The sequence below is a fragment of the Oryctolagus cuniculus genome, chromosome 16 (genome assembly GCF_051225735.1).
Source record: "Oryctolagus cuniculus isolate XC-2025 breed Fujian yellow rabbit chromosome 16, ASM5122573v1, whole genome shotgun sequence".
NCBI lineage: Eukaryota > Metazoa > Chordata > Mammalia > Lagomorpha > Leporidae > Oryctolagus > Oryctolagus cuniculus.
Window position 1 is genome coordinate 51,359,100 of NC_142882.1, and position 12,723 is coordinate 51,371,822.

The 12,723-nt window shown below is 49.4% G+C and overlaps 1 non-coding gene across 1 annotated transcript; it reads right to left on the minus strand.

Moving 5' to 3' along the window:
* Positions 1-3,050: 3,050 nt before the first annotated feature.
* On the minus strand, positions 3,051-3,214 carry LOC127492723 (U1 spliceosomal RNA). Its single transcript, XR_007922419.1, has one exon. It is a non-coding gene; the product is annotated as a U1 spliceosomal RNA (small nuclear RNA).
* Positions 3,215-12,723: the final 9,509 nt, after the last annotated feature.

The following is a 12,723-nucleotide window of genomic DNA, read 5'->3' on the forward strand; positions in this document are numbered from 1 at the left end:
AATTTTGAGAGTCAGTCAATTCTCCCACCATCACTAGAGGCCAGGGGGAAAAAGATGTCAAAGAATAATAAGAAACACATTCGAACTCTTCCTATAGGGTCACAAATTGGAAGAAGTCTGTGTGTTTAACTGATTCAATTTCAACTGGATTCATCTAAAATTATTTGTATTCCACTTATTTCAACGGCAGACTGTTAATTGCATCATTTATCACAAGGGTTTTATTGCACATGAAACAAAGCCATAGCAATTGCTGTCGCCAAATGGAGACTTATTAACACTCAAAACCAATTATTTGAGGGGAAACACTCAGCCAGCTATAATCAGACTCACAGATTTATTCCACACCCCAGAAGGCTAAAGGCGGGTTTTGACCGAATTATCCACGGTGCCATTCGACCAGGACCAAGGGGGTCAGTCCCGGGTCCTTCTTCGACATGCTATTTTCCAATTCAAATGTTTCCAAGGGGAAAATTGGTCAAGTGTGGTAACGGCACACCTGCAAGTTATCACACGCCACCGCGTCTTCACTCGCGCACACCGCCCGGGAGCAGCTGCTCGCTGTGGTCAGCGACTGCCCCACTTCCACACACAGTGAGAACACGGCATCCCTGAGGCTCAGAAGCCTGCTTGCCAAACGCAGGCAGCAGGAGACTCTGGATCTTTCCCCGGGCTCCCAGCAGCCGCCATCTGGACAGATGAATCGCGAAGCTTCTTAGGCACACCCGGTGCTGCTCCCGCCATGGGGCCCTCCTGTGGAAAGTGCCGGAGGCACAGATGTCTCCTGTGGGCTGTGGGAAGAGAGGCAGTGGTTTCTGCCACCCAGCGGTTTCTGCCCGGTGGGAGTCCTTGAACCCATAAGTTCTGCACCGGGAGACAAGGACCCGGAGGTTGGACAAGGACAAGACATATCCAGGGCCGGCGCCGCGGCTCACTAGGCTAACCCTCCGCCTAGCGGCGCCGGCACCTGGGTTCTAGTCCTGGTCGGGGTGCCGGATTCTGTCCCGGTTGCCCCTCTTCCAGGCCAGCTCTCTGCTGTGGCCAGGGAGTGCAGTGGAGGATGGCCCAAGTACTTGGGCCCTGCACCCGCATGGGAGACCAGGAGAAGCACCTGGCTCCTGCCTTCGGATCAGCGCAGTGCGCCGGCCGGGGCGGCCATTGGAGGCTGAACCAACGGCAAAGGAAGACCTTTCTGTCTGTCTCTGTCTCTCTCTCACTGTCCACTCTGCCTGTCAAAAAAAAAAAAAAAAAAGACATATCCAGAATTTCCTATCTTAGAACAACCTAGGGCACAAGCAGGAACTTTTTTTTTTTAAGATTTTATTTGTGGCGTAGCAAGTAAAGCCCACTACCTGCAGTGCTGGCATCCCATATGGGCACTGGTTCGAGTCCCAGCTGCTCCACTTCTGATCCAGCTCTCTGCTATGGCCTGGGAAAGCAGTGAAAGATGGTCCAAGTGCTTGAGCCCCTGCACCCACATGGGAGACCTGAAGAAGCTCCTGGCTCCTGGCTTCGGATCGGCACAGCTCCGGCCATTGAGGCCATTTGGGGAGTGAACCAGCAGATGAAATACTTCTCTCTCTCTCTGCCTCAGAGTTAAAGAGAGGTAGAGGCAAAGAGAGAGAGAGAGAGAGTGTGTCTTCCATCCGCCCATATGGGATGCCAGCACTGCAAGTGGAGCTTTACCCAAGATACCACATCGCCCGCCCCAATAAATAAATCTTTAAAAAAAAAAAAAAAAAGATTGTATTTGTTTGAAAGGCAGAGTTATAGACAGAGACGGAGACACGGGGGGGGGGGGGGGAGATCTTTCATCTGTTGGTTCACTCCCCAAATGGCCACACTAGCCAGGCCTTTTCTGGTCTCCCACGTGGGCACCTGGGCCACTTTCTGCTCCCTTCTCAGGTGCACTATCAGGCAGCTAGACGGGAAGCGGAGCAGCCGGGCCTCTGACCGGCTCTCACATGGGAGGCCGGTGCTGCAGGTGGTGGCTTAACCTGCAGTGCCACAAGCACTGCACTTCTGCTAAGACTCGTAAAGAAGAAAGCTCTGTTTCGCACTTTGAAATATGTCAGCAGTCACTGAGAAGCACTTACCCCTGCAGAGGATGACTCGGGTGGGGCGGGGTGGGGCAGGGGAGGGACAGGGCACGAGCGGCCCACGGAACACCATCAGGTCTGGCCCTGCAAGGCAAACTCAGGAAGGACTGGAAATTCAGTGAGCCTACAGCAGCCAACGTTTACACTGAGAATGTCGTAATGGCTGCACACGACATTATAAATACCCAAGTGGCTCTCGGCAGACTAAAGGTGCCTAAAGGTGCCATTCCTTCTACGATCAAAGCCAACCACTTCAGACGTCACTTCATAAATGTAGCAGAGAAATCCAAAAGGCTTTAGGGAAAGCATTCCATTTGACGTATTTTAGAAAAATCGTTCAGATTTTGCTGCAAATAATTTGGCCTAAAATAAATGGCTTTGTTTGCAGGAATGGGCAGCACACATCCATCAGAACTCCTCTCCCACATTAATGAGGTCTTCGGGGTGTGACTGGAGCCCCAGGACACCCTGCTCCCATCTGCTCTGTCACCACCCATCCTGAGCCCAGGCAGACGTTGGAGAAGCGAGAGCCCTTTGCTGTTTGGACAAAATAGAGAAGCAGAGTAGTAGCAGCAGGCCCTGAGCCGAGGGCTCTGAGGAGGGGGCGGCACCCAGCTCCCTCTTTGAGCCACACACGTGTTGTCCCCCATGGAAGGGAGAGGAGCAGGTGGGGTCGTCCGTCCCCAAGGGAAGTAGTCACAGGGCACACAGAAAACAGTGCCACTTGGAAACTACTGCTGATTTATGGGGCCAGAATTCAACATTTCCAGAAAAAGCTAATTTAATGTTTTAGGCAAAAAAATTGACAATACCGGGGAAAAGGAGACTAACTTTAAAGTGTTTCATCAAATGGTTCTCAAGTAATGCCGATTTCCCCAGTTAAAGAGAAATTACATACATACATATGCAAAGGTACTTCAGAAAGTTCAGGGAAAATGGAATATTTTTTATCAGGGGAGAGCATGAACGCAGTCCCCCACTACCACAAATTATGCAGTCAAGTTTCTCGCATTTGGGGAAATCGCACAGGTCAGCACATCCAGAGCGCAACGGATAAGCCTCGCCCTGGGAAAACCACCTTCGTGATCATGGTATCTCCCCTGCCAGGTAAGTATTAAAAACAAATTCTTTTTGGGGCAAAAATATTTTTGAAAGCTGTGTATATAAGAGGTTTTCAAAAGTTCAAGGAAAATGGATACTGTGAAAAATTCTACATGGATTCTAAAAATTTTTTGCACCAAAATAGTCTTTTGATTCCATTTTCCATGAGCTTTTCGAAGTACCCTCATGTTTGTATGTACGCACACACATACGTGTGTTTGTGTGTGTGTGTGTGTGTGTGTGTAATCAGTCAAGCACCATGGAATGATGTTTTGGTCAGTGATGGCTCACATATGTATTTGACGGTGGTGCCATAATGGAGCTGAGAATCTCCTATCACGTGGGGACATCATGGCCCTCTTAGTCTGTGTAAGTTACACTCTATCGTGTTCTCACAGCAACGCAATCACGCAAGGCTGCATCGCTGAGAATGCAGCCCCGTCAGTGACATAGGACTGTTTGCAAAGTTAAACACGTGCACCATATTCCATGTGTACGTATGGAGGTACATCACACGGCTCCCAGAAAAGCAGATTTTCCCATAAAGGCGTATATAAAATAGACATATGTGCATATAGCATGGACATACATACATAAGTATATGTATACATATTTAAGGAATTAGCTGGGGCTGGTGCTGTGGTGTAGTGGGCTAAGCCTCTGCCTGCGGTACCGGCATCCCTTATGGGTGCTGGTTCAAGTCCCATCTGCTCCTGTTCCTATCCAGCTCTCTGCTATGGCCTGGGAAAGCAGTGGAGGATGACCCAAGTGCTTGAGCCCCTGCACCCACATGGGAGACCAGGAAGAAGCTCCTGACTCCTGGCTTCAGATTGGCCCAGTTCCGGCCATTGCGGCCATTTGGGGAGTGAATCAGCAGATGGAAGACCTCTCCCTCTCTCTGTCTCTCCCTCTGTCTGTCTGTAACTCTACCTCTCAAGTAAATAAATAATCTTTAAAAACAGAGGTCGTACAGAGCAGCTGTCTCTACACAGACCAGAAGCGTCCCGTGACCAGTTACCGCCCTGTGCTTTCCGTGACTTTCGCATTCAAAGCCAATGTCAGGAAGAGAAAAGGGATTCTCCCCAGGCCCCCAGGCAGGCCAGCTTGATGTCTTGTCGGAGTTCTTTTTGCTTCCTTTGCTGTGGTCGTGGAGAAATTTTTGCTCGGTTTGAACGCGTCGGCAGCTGGGTTTTCACTCCCCAGAGGAGAGCGTCTCTCGGCTCGCGGCGCCCCGCCTGCTGGAATTATGCCCTTGATTGAGCAACCCAGGGGAAGTCAGAGCCTTAAGCAAAAAGGCTGAGCAGAGCTCGCGGAGGACGCAGCGGGGCGGCCCATCAGGCGGAAGCCGGCTGCAGGGGCATGCGCTTTCTGGGTCACAGCAAATCGCGTTTTCCAGCACGATGCCTCCTCCCACAGACGCTGGTGAATCTTGGAGCCCGGGAAATGCTCACGGCTGTGCCCAGGCATAGACTCTGCAGCCTCTCTGGTTTTCCTTACACCTCAGTTTTCCATCTCTAAAAATGGGTATAATAAGAGGACTTGCCTCGCTGAGTGCTTGCGAAGACTAGGTAAGAATGAGAAGGCGTGAGGGCGTTGGGAGAGTAATGGAGGGAACGCTGGTGCTCCCAAGAACATCGCTATTGTCATTAGTAGGATGCACGTGTTCAATTATTATTATCTCGAAGGTGGGAATGGCGCTCCACATGACAGGGCGGGGAGAAGTTTTGGGGAAGAGAAACCCACAAACTCCCCCCTTGCTGTGTGTCAGAACAGCACCCCCAAAGCTCTGCGATTAATCTCTGCTTTCCACTGGGATTAAAGTCCCAGGCTAAGTCCCTCAGAGCATGATTCACGGTGCTGGAAAGAAGGCACCTGAGAGACGAAGACCACAGTTGTACACATTTCAGTTAAATCTTAGCTGATGCTTAGATTGCTCTGATAAAAACTCAGACAAGCAAGAGAAGGGACGAACGTTCCTGTGACCAGCCCACCTGCCTGAAGCGCTGGCTGCAGCGGTAAACAGCGTTACCACGGTGGAATCCACCCTTCCACACCAAGGGAGCATACACAGGATTCTTTCTGATTCGCAGACACAGCCTCACAGTCTACACACTACTTTGCAAATATTTTCCACTCCACAGTGTCAGGGGATGCTCCTGTGTTGGTTTACATCAAGGGTTCTGCTTCCTTCTTTCTTTGTAATCTGTGCCTATTCCCAATAACCTTGATGGTTGCTTTAATAGGTCTGATGAGCCCCCAACCCCTGGCCCCTTCCGTGTGTCCCAGAAGACACTGCTCTGTGAGAGACGTGCCATGAGCCCGAGATACTGGACATTGGTTCTTTAGCTCTAGAAATTCTACCCAGAAGTGAGACCAGAAGTGAGACCGGAAGTGAGCTAATCATGAAGCCATTCAACCTTGAGTGGTTCCTTATCTATTAAATGAGATCATTGAGTTTGTTTGATAATTTGAGCTTGATAATTGAGTTGGTTTCTAAGGTCCCGTTTAAGTATCACAGCCTGTGTCTCAGGTACTGACGAACTGAAGATCCATCTCTTCCAAACATCAGGATGGGGAGTGTCGTGTGAGAAGTAAAAGCTGGTGGCCTCTGAGGAGACCCCTCTACCAAAAGGTATGTGCTTGCCACAAAGTTAGGTCCGCTCATAAACTGAAGTCCAGCTTACTCCTTCTTTGAATGTATGCACAGCATTCAGCAGGGGGTAGATCTTATTTGCCATCACAAGAGTCAAGGTATATTTTGGAGGAGTTGCAGGTGCACAGATAGAACTGACATGGAAGTCATGGCAGCCGGACTCTGTACTGGGGATAGGACTACAGTGTTAGAGGGGAGATCTGGGGAAGAAGATGCTAAAAGTGCTGGATTTTAGCATCCTAAATGCACATGTTCAAGTGTTTCTGAAACACATATTGAGCACCTACTGTGTCCAGTGGCAGGCTATTAAAACAAAGAGGCAAGGCCATTAGCCTTTACGCTTCCAAAGTCTTGGCCATTGCTGTTCTCCAGCCCCCGGGGTATGGCATGACGGGGCAGCTCTCTGGCTCTCAGCCTGTCTCCAAGCCTCTTTACCCACAGGAAGCACTGGAGAGCTGTTTGTCACCATGGCTTTGAAATGCAGCTTCCTTCAATCTCACTCTGAATGTTTGATGGGGGGGGGGGGAATGGCTGGCAATATCATTATTACACTTACCACTGTTTCCGGAACATGAGAGAAAATATATCACTGCTGACACCAGGAAAGACAATGTTCTCCCAAACAGATGGAAGTCCTGGTGCTCCATAGCAGAGTGAGGTGGCCATAGCTTGCAGTAGTGCATTATACACTGCCTAAAGAATGGGGAGCAGGAGCTGGTGGGCTGCAAACACAACGTGAGGATAGAGAAATGGAAAGGCTGGTTGCCTGGTTTAATTGATTTACACCGAGTGTATGTGTGGAAATAGTGCATGGTATCCCATAGAAGTGAAAAGTATTTCATGTTCACCAGAAAGGTAAATAAAACAATTTAAGGGAAAGTTGTTTTTCTTTTTCCCACCAGAAAACAGAGAACAGGTACCTACTGCGGTGTGGATGAGCAGTAATGTAATTCGGCATGGAGGGTGTGGGGAGACCGAGTGCGAGGGCTACTGTGTTGGGGAAGGGAAGAGGCACAAACAGCCTTCTCCCTTCTCCTTACCCTCTCTAAGAACCGGGAGACTCAGGCTGCCCATACCTGGTGCCAACTCCTCGGGGCAGCTAAGACCCCTCCTCTGCCCACACCCTGCCTTATTGGACTTATGAGCAACCTCAACCATGTTCCCACACCTTGGATGTGGTCTCAGAGCACCTAGGTTACACGGCTGCCTAACATTTCTTATTTCACTCCCGGTCTATGGAGCAAGAAACACAAAACATGGAGCCCCCAAGCCTGGCTGCTCTGTCGTTGACTGTGGAAGTCCATCCTCAGCTTCTGGCCCTTAGGCTCCCTGTCTGCCTGCCTCAGACAGACTTAGAATAAAGCAGAGGTTGGAACAAAGATGCAAAACAGAAACCCATGGAGGGCTAAGCGATTCTTTCCCTCCCACCACCTCCTACCACCATCCACACGATCCACACACACATCCACATTGCACCAGCTCAGAGCCCGCAGAGGATCAACACTGGAGATTCAAGTAGAGCTGTTAGGGAGCTGCACTGGTTCTTCTCCAGCCCCCTTTCTCTTGCAACGATTTCTCCTGTGCCCGCCCACTGCTCACACGTGGCCCCCTCTGCCTGCCAGTCATCACCGCAGCTCTCCCTCCCAGCACCTTGTCTTTGGTCTGGACCACAAAGAAAATAGCGGGACAGACACAGGCATCCCTGTCTCCGAGCCCTGGTGCTATGGTTTTGTTTAAATGTTGGAATCTCCCTGAATGCATGAACCCAAAGTCTCAGGTTAGTGAGGCGAAGATGATGGAAATGTAATTCAATTATGGTGCTTAGATAAGACCTGGTCAGGAGAGTCCACACAATGCAATCCTGATGACTTTATAAGAAGAGGGAGGAACCAGGCAGACCCTGCACCACCTTGGGACTCTGCCAGCAAGGCCATCACCAAGGTCAAGCCAGTGAGGTCCATCCAATCTTAGTCTGTGAATCACCAAAACTGTCAAAGTAAATGTTTCCTTTGTAATACAGGCTGCCTCACATATTTCATTATAGCAGCAGAAAGCTGACTAACATCTGGGAACAGGTAAGCCCCCACCCCAAGGAGAAGACACTGTATAAATGGACCCCTGGAGGAAGCTGTAGTTTTAATGGTGTAACTCGGGCACTATGAGGTGAAAGGGGTTGGAATTTTAAGTGGAAACTTTTTATCCAGAGCCCCTCAAATTTCGCCACAGTGTCCTGCTAATAGAAATCCATTATTCTCAGAGTTCCCTGAATTTCTATTTTTGTACTCAGAACTTGCAGGCTGAAATCGGGAAAGGAATTTGCCCTGTGCCTACACTTCAGCAAGTAGAACTAACAATGAGATGTAAATGATCCTTGTGCAAAGACATTTAATTAAGTCAATTGAAACTGGATTATATAGGCACTTTGTCAAAAAAAAAAATACTCTGGACTGTTCAGAGCAGTCACTAAAGCTACTGTATCAGTGTTAGTGACGTTCTCAAAAATATTCCGTGTAGATTGCCATATACACAGGCACACCTTTTCTTTTTTAAAGAAATTATTTTGAAAGACAGAGTGACAGAGAGAGAGAGAGAGAGACAGAGGGAGAGAGGGAGAGAGGGAGACGGAAAGAGAGATTTTTCATGTGCTGGCTCACTCCCCAAATAGCTGCAGCAACTGGGGCTGGGCCAGGAGCCTAGAATTTCATCCGGGTCTCCCAAGTGGGTGGCAGGCACTTGGGCCACCTTCCACTGCCTTCCCAGGCACATGAGCAGGGAGCTGGATTGGAAGCACAGCACCCAGGACTTGAACCAGCGCCCTTACATGGGATGCTGGCTTGACCCACCGCACTACCACACCAGCCCCACACTCTCCTTTCCTAAAGAACCATTGCATTTACATTAATCCGATGTCTGAAACAGCTTTGAACGGCCTACTCTTGGAATCTCCCTTTTAAATAAAGATGCTAGAGTTGTCTAAGACAAACCTCATTTTGGATAAGAGTTAAAAAGTCACATATCTATATATGGTACACATGTGTTGTGTGTGCACACATGTGTGTTTGCTGAACTAGCTTCTTTGGAATTGGAATTTGTTGCCCCTGTGGCTAAGACCATTCTCTGAATGTTGGAAAGATGAAGAAACGAAATTAAAACAAGTGTAACTTACTTTTTTTTTTTCTGATTGTCTTTCACTTGGAAATCATCCCTATAGTACTAGGTTAAGTTACAATTTAATTCTGCTGGAATTCTACTTTAGTTCTACTTGAATTTTCCTCCAAATTAATTAGCAAAAATTACAGAAATGTGGGGCCAGTTCTTGGGGACAGCAGGTTAAGCCTCCACTTGGCACGACCCTGTCCCATTGCAGAGGGCCTGGGACAAGTCCTGGCTATTCTGTTTCCAATCCAGCTTCCTGCTAATGCACACCCTGGGACGGGGTGGGGATGAGCCGATGAGCACCACAGAAATCATCTGGTCTGGCCCTGCCAGGCAGCCGCAGGGGAGACTTGAAATTAGGTAAATATATATCAGGCTAACCTTTCAGTTGCGCACCTTGTGTGGCCAGTGGATGACGTGATAAATCGCCAGATGGCCCCTTGCAGCAAAAGGGTCCCCGCCCTGCAAGGCAGGTGATGCCACCCACGTGGGAGACCCTGAGGGCTCCTGGCTCCAGGCTTGGCTCAGCCCTGGCTGTTGCAGGGATCTGGGGGAGCGAACCAGTGGGCAATCTCTCTCTCTCTCCCTCTATTTTTGTCACTCTGCCTTTCAAATGAATAAATGTAAAAAAAAAAAAAAAAAAAAACCAACAACAACAAAGTACAGAAATGTGAGAGCTGTGCAAGTGGTCAATGGGAAAGACCCAGTGCATGCTGGGAACCACGGGGCCACCCTCTGGGAGCCCAGCGCCGTGTGGGGTTGAAAGCCGACCTTGTGTCCCTGCTTTCAAACAGTGTTGAATTTCAACATCACCAGTGGCTCCCAGACATATTCTCACAATGTGTGTGTGTGTTGGGGGGTCCCTCACATAAACCTTGTTTGCCCAATAACCTGGAAAAGGTTCGTTTGGAGGCAGCCCTTCCATTCTGCAAGTCACACACAGCATCTGCCCAAATCTCCGCTGCTTCTGAACTGGCTGTCACAAGTCAGCTTCCCGCACTGTGGGAGTCTTGTGAGCTCTGCTATCTTTCTAACCGAAAACATGCAAAAAAAAAAAAAAAAAAAAATGATGTAGGCCAAGAAAGCACCCAGGGCCAGCAAGGCAGGGACGAGGGACACTGTCTTTATTACGATGATGTCCTTACATTGTACAGACCGCGACAGCCAGCGAGACAGGCTCTGTGGGTAATAATACATTTGAAGCCACAAAGATGTCGAGGGCTCCAAACTTGGCGTTCTCAAAGGCTGGCTTCCTCAATGTCTCTGCTTTAAAAAACAATCTTCTGACAATTAAGGTCATACTTAAATCGGCTTTGCAAATTCCAGCACGAAACAGTGTCCATATCACTCGCGGATCTATTCTGTCGGCTTCCCTTGCTTCCTCCTAGCCGAAAAGATAAGCCAGTTTTTAAAATGGTGTAGTTACTTTTTTTGTTGTTGTTGTTAATGTGTGAGGATTTAACATACAACTTGCTGGACTCACTGGAAGTTATGGTGCAGGAGAAAGTGACAAAAGGGACACAGTGACAAACCCTGCAAGGGGGAAACCGATGCACTGACTACGGCCGCAAAGCAATGGGAGAAGGCAAATTTTGCTGGGTGGACTACAATGCTGGCTGCTCCAGGGACTTCTGCTAGTTCTGAACTAACTTGGAATTAAATGTGTTCAAAATGACCCCCACAGAGCCGCTGTGCCGTGGCACGGATTCCTCTTAGACAACAATTAGGTAGCAAGGCCAAAGCATGGAGTTTGTCTATAGCCATGGCCTAGCCCAGGAAGAGGTGTGGGCTTTGCTTCCAGTCTGAGAGTTCAGGGTGCGAATCCAGCCCCGTGAGCTCTGAACCCTGGGGAGCCACGTGCATGTGGTGGCTGCTTCTTGAGCTCCCGCTGGCCAAGCGGTTCCCTGAGAGGCAGGACAAAGCCCTCCCTTCATAAGCTCCCGCTGTCAAGAAAGGAGGAAGGGTGGGTGGGAGGGGCAGAGGCAGCTGACAGAGTGGGAGGCAGCACCCGGAAAGGAAAGGAAAGGAAAGCAGGGAGACACGAAGAGGCGGGAGACGGAGGCTGTTTGCTCTCAGCCGCCAAGGACGTGTCTGCGGGTAGCAGGCTCTGATCAGAGACCCAGTGTGGTGAGCAGCTGAGTCCCACCTTGGGGAGAGCCAGCGATTTCAGGCTCCGGGGTTGCAACAAGCGAGAGCTGCTCTGAGAAGGCCACAGGGGGTCAGTGGGGGCCAGAGGAGGAGCAGCCCAGGCTGGGGAGGTGCACTGGGCCAGCTGGGCCAGGCACGTGTGCCCTGCACACCCCCAGGCACTTATTCAGTGCCAGGAAGCAGCGGGAGGGTTCTGGCAGAGGATGGACGTGATCTGATTTCATTTTGTAAAAATGACTCAGGTCGATTTTTCTTTTTTGTGCATGTGGGAATGGGCCCCATGGAGTAAACATGGAAGCAGAAAGACCGGGAAGGTGGTTACAATGAGGGCAGAGGCAAGGGATGAGGGCAGTTCACTAATGTGGGAAAACAATGGGAGCCATGATTGCCTGGCACCATTGGGGCAATCAGGGAAATGATAGGAGCATCCTTCAAAATGTTCGTGGAAAATGGAATGAAAGATAAATGTGACTGGGGCCAGCGCCATGGCGTAGTGGGTGAAGCCACCACCTACAGTGCCAGCATTCCACACGGGCGCCGGTTCGAGCCCCGGCTACTCCACTTCTGATCCAGCTCCCTGCAAATGTGCCTAGGAAAGCAGCAGAAGATGGCCCAAGTGCTTGGGCCCCCACACCCTGGTAGGGGACCTGGAAGAAGGTCCTGGCCCTTGGCTTCGGCTTGCCCCAGTCCCAGCCATTGTGGCCATTTCAGGAGTGAACCAGTGAGTGGACGGTCTCTCTGCTTCTGCCTCCGCCTCTCTGTAACTCTGCCTTTCGAATAAATAAATAGATATATCTTTTTTGAAAAAAAAAAAAAAGATAAACATTACTGCAAAATAATGTGGAATCCATGCATCCGAGGGGTCTTCAAAAGACCATGGGAAATGTGCATTATGGAAAAATCATGCTGATCAGTTTCAGAATTTTCTTGAACAGAAGAACTATTATTTTTAAATTAAACTTTTTTTTTTAAGTTTTATTCATCTGTTTGAAAGGCAGAGTGAGAGGGAAACAGTCAGAAAGAAATTTTTCATCTGCTAATTTACTACCCAAAAACAACTGGCAGGGCTGTTGGACCAGCTGAAGCCAGGTGTCTGGAACTCAACCCAGACCCCTGACACATGCAGCAGGAACCCTACCTGAGCCATCATCTGGTGCCCCCCAGGGTGCACACTGGCAGGAAACTGAATCGGAATTCTAGGAGCCGAGACTAGAGCCAGTCTACTATGGGATGTGGGTATCCCAAGTGGCGGCCCAGCTGTTATCTTTGAAGTCCATTTTCCACCTTTTTGGAAATCCCTTTATAAGTAAGTGTCTGCATAAGTGACTTTAAACAGTAAGAACTCGGTGTTAGCATTGTGGCTGCTATCATCCTGTTTATGATTTTGGGGGTGATTCTTCTACCCCTAACACGGCTCCTTCTCTAAGCTTGGCCACTCCCATTGCTTGAGGGTTTCTGAATACTCCTTATTCTCCCTCCAAACTCTTCTTGTGTCTGGAGAGCCTGGCTCGCCTAAAGGTCTATGTGTTGAGTCAAAAATGTTCCAAGTACCTTGTCAGGACGACT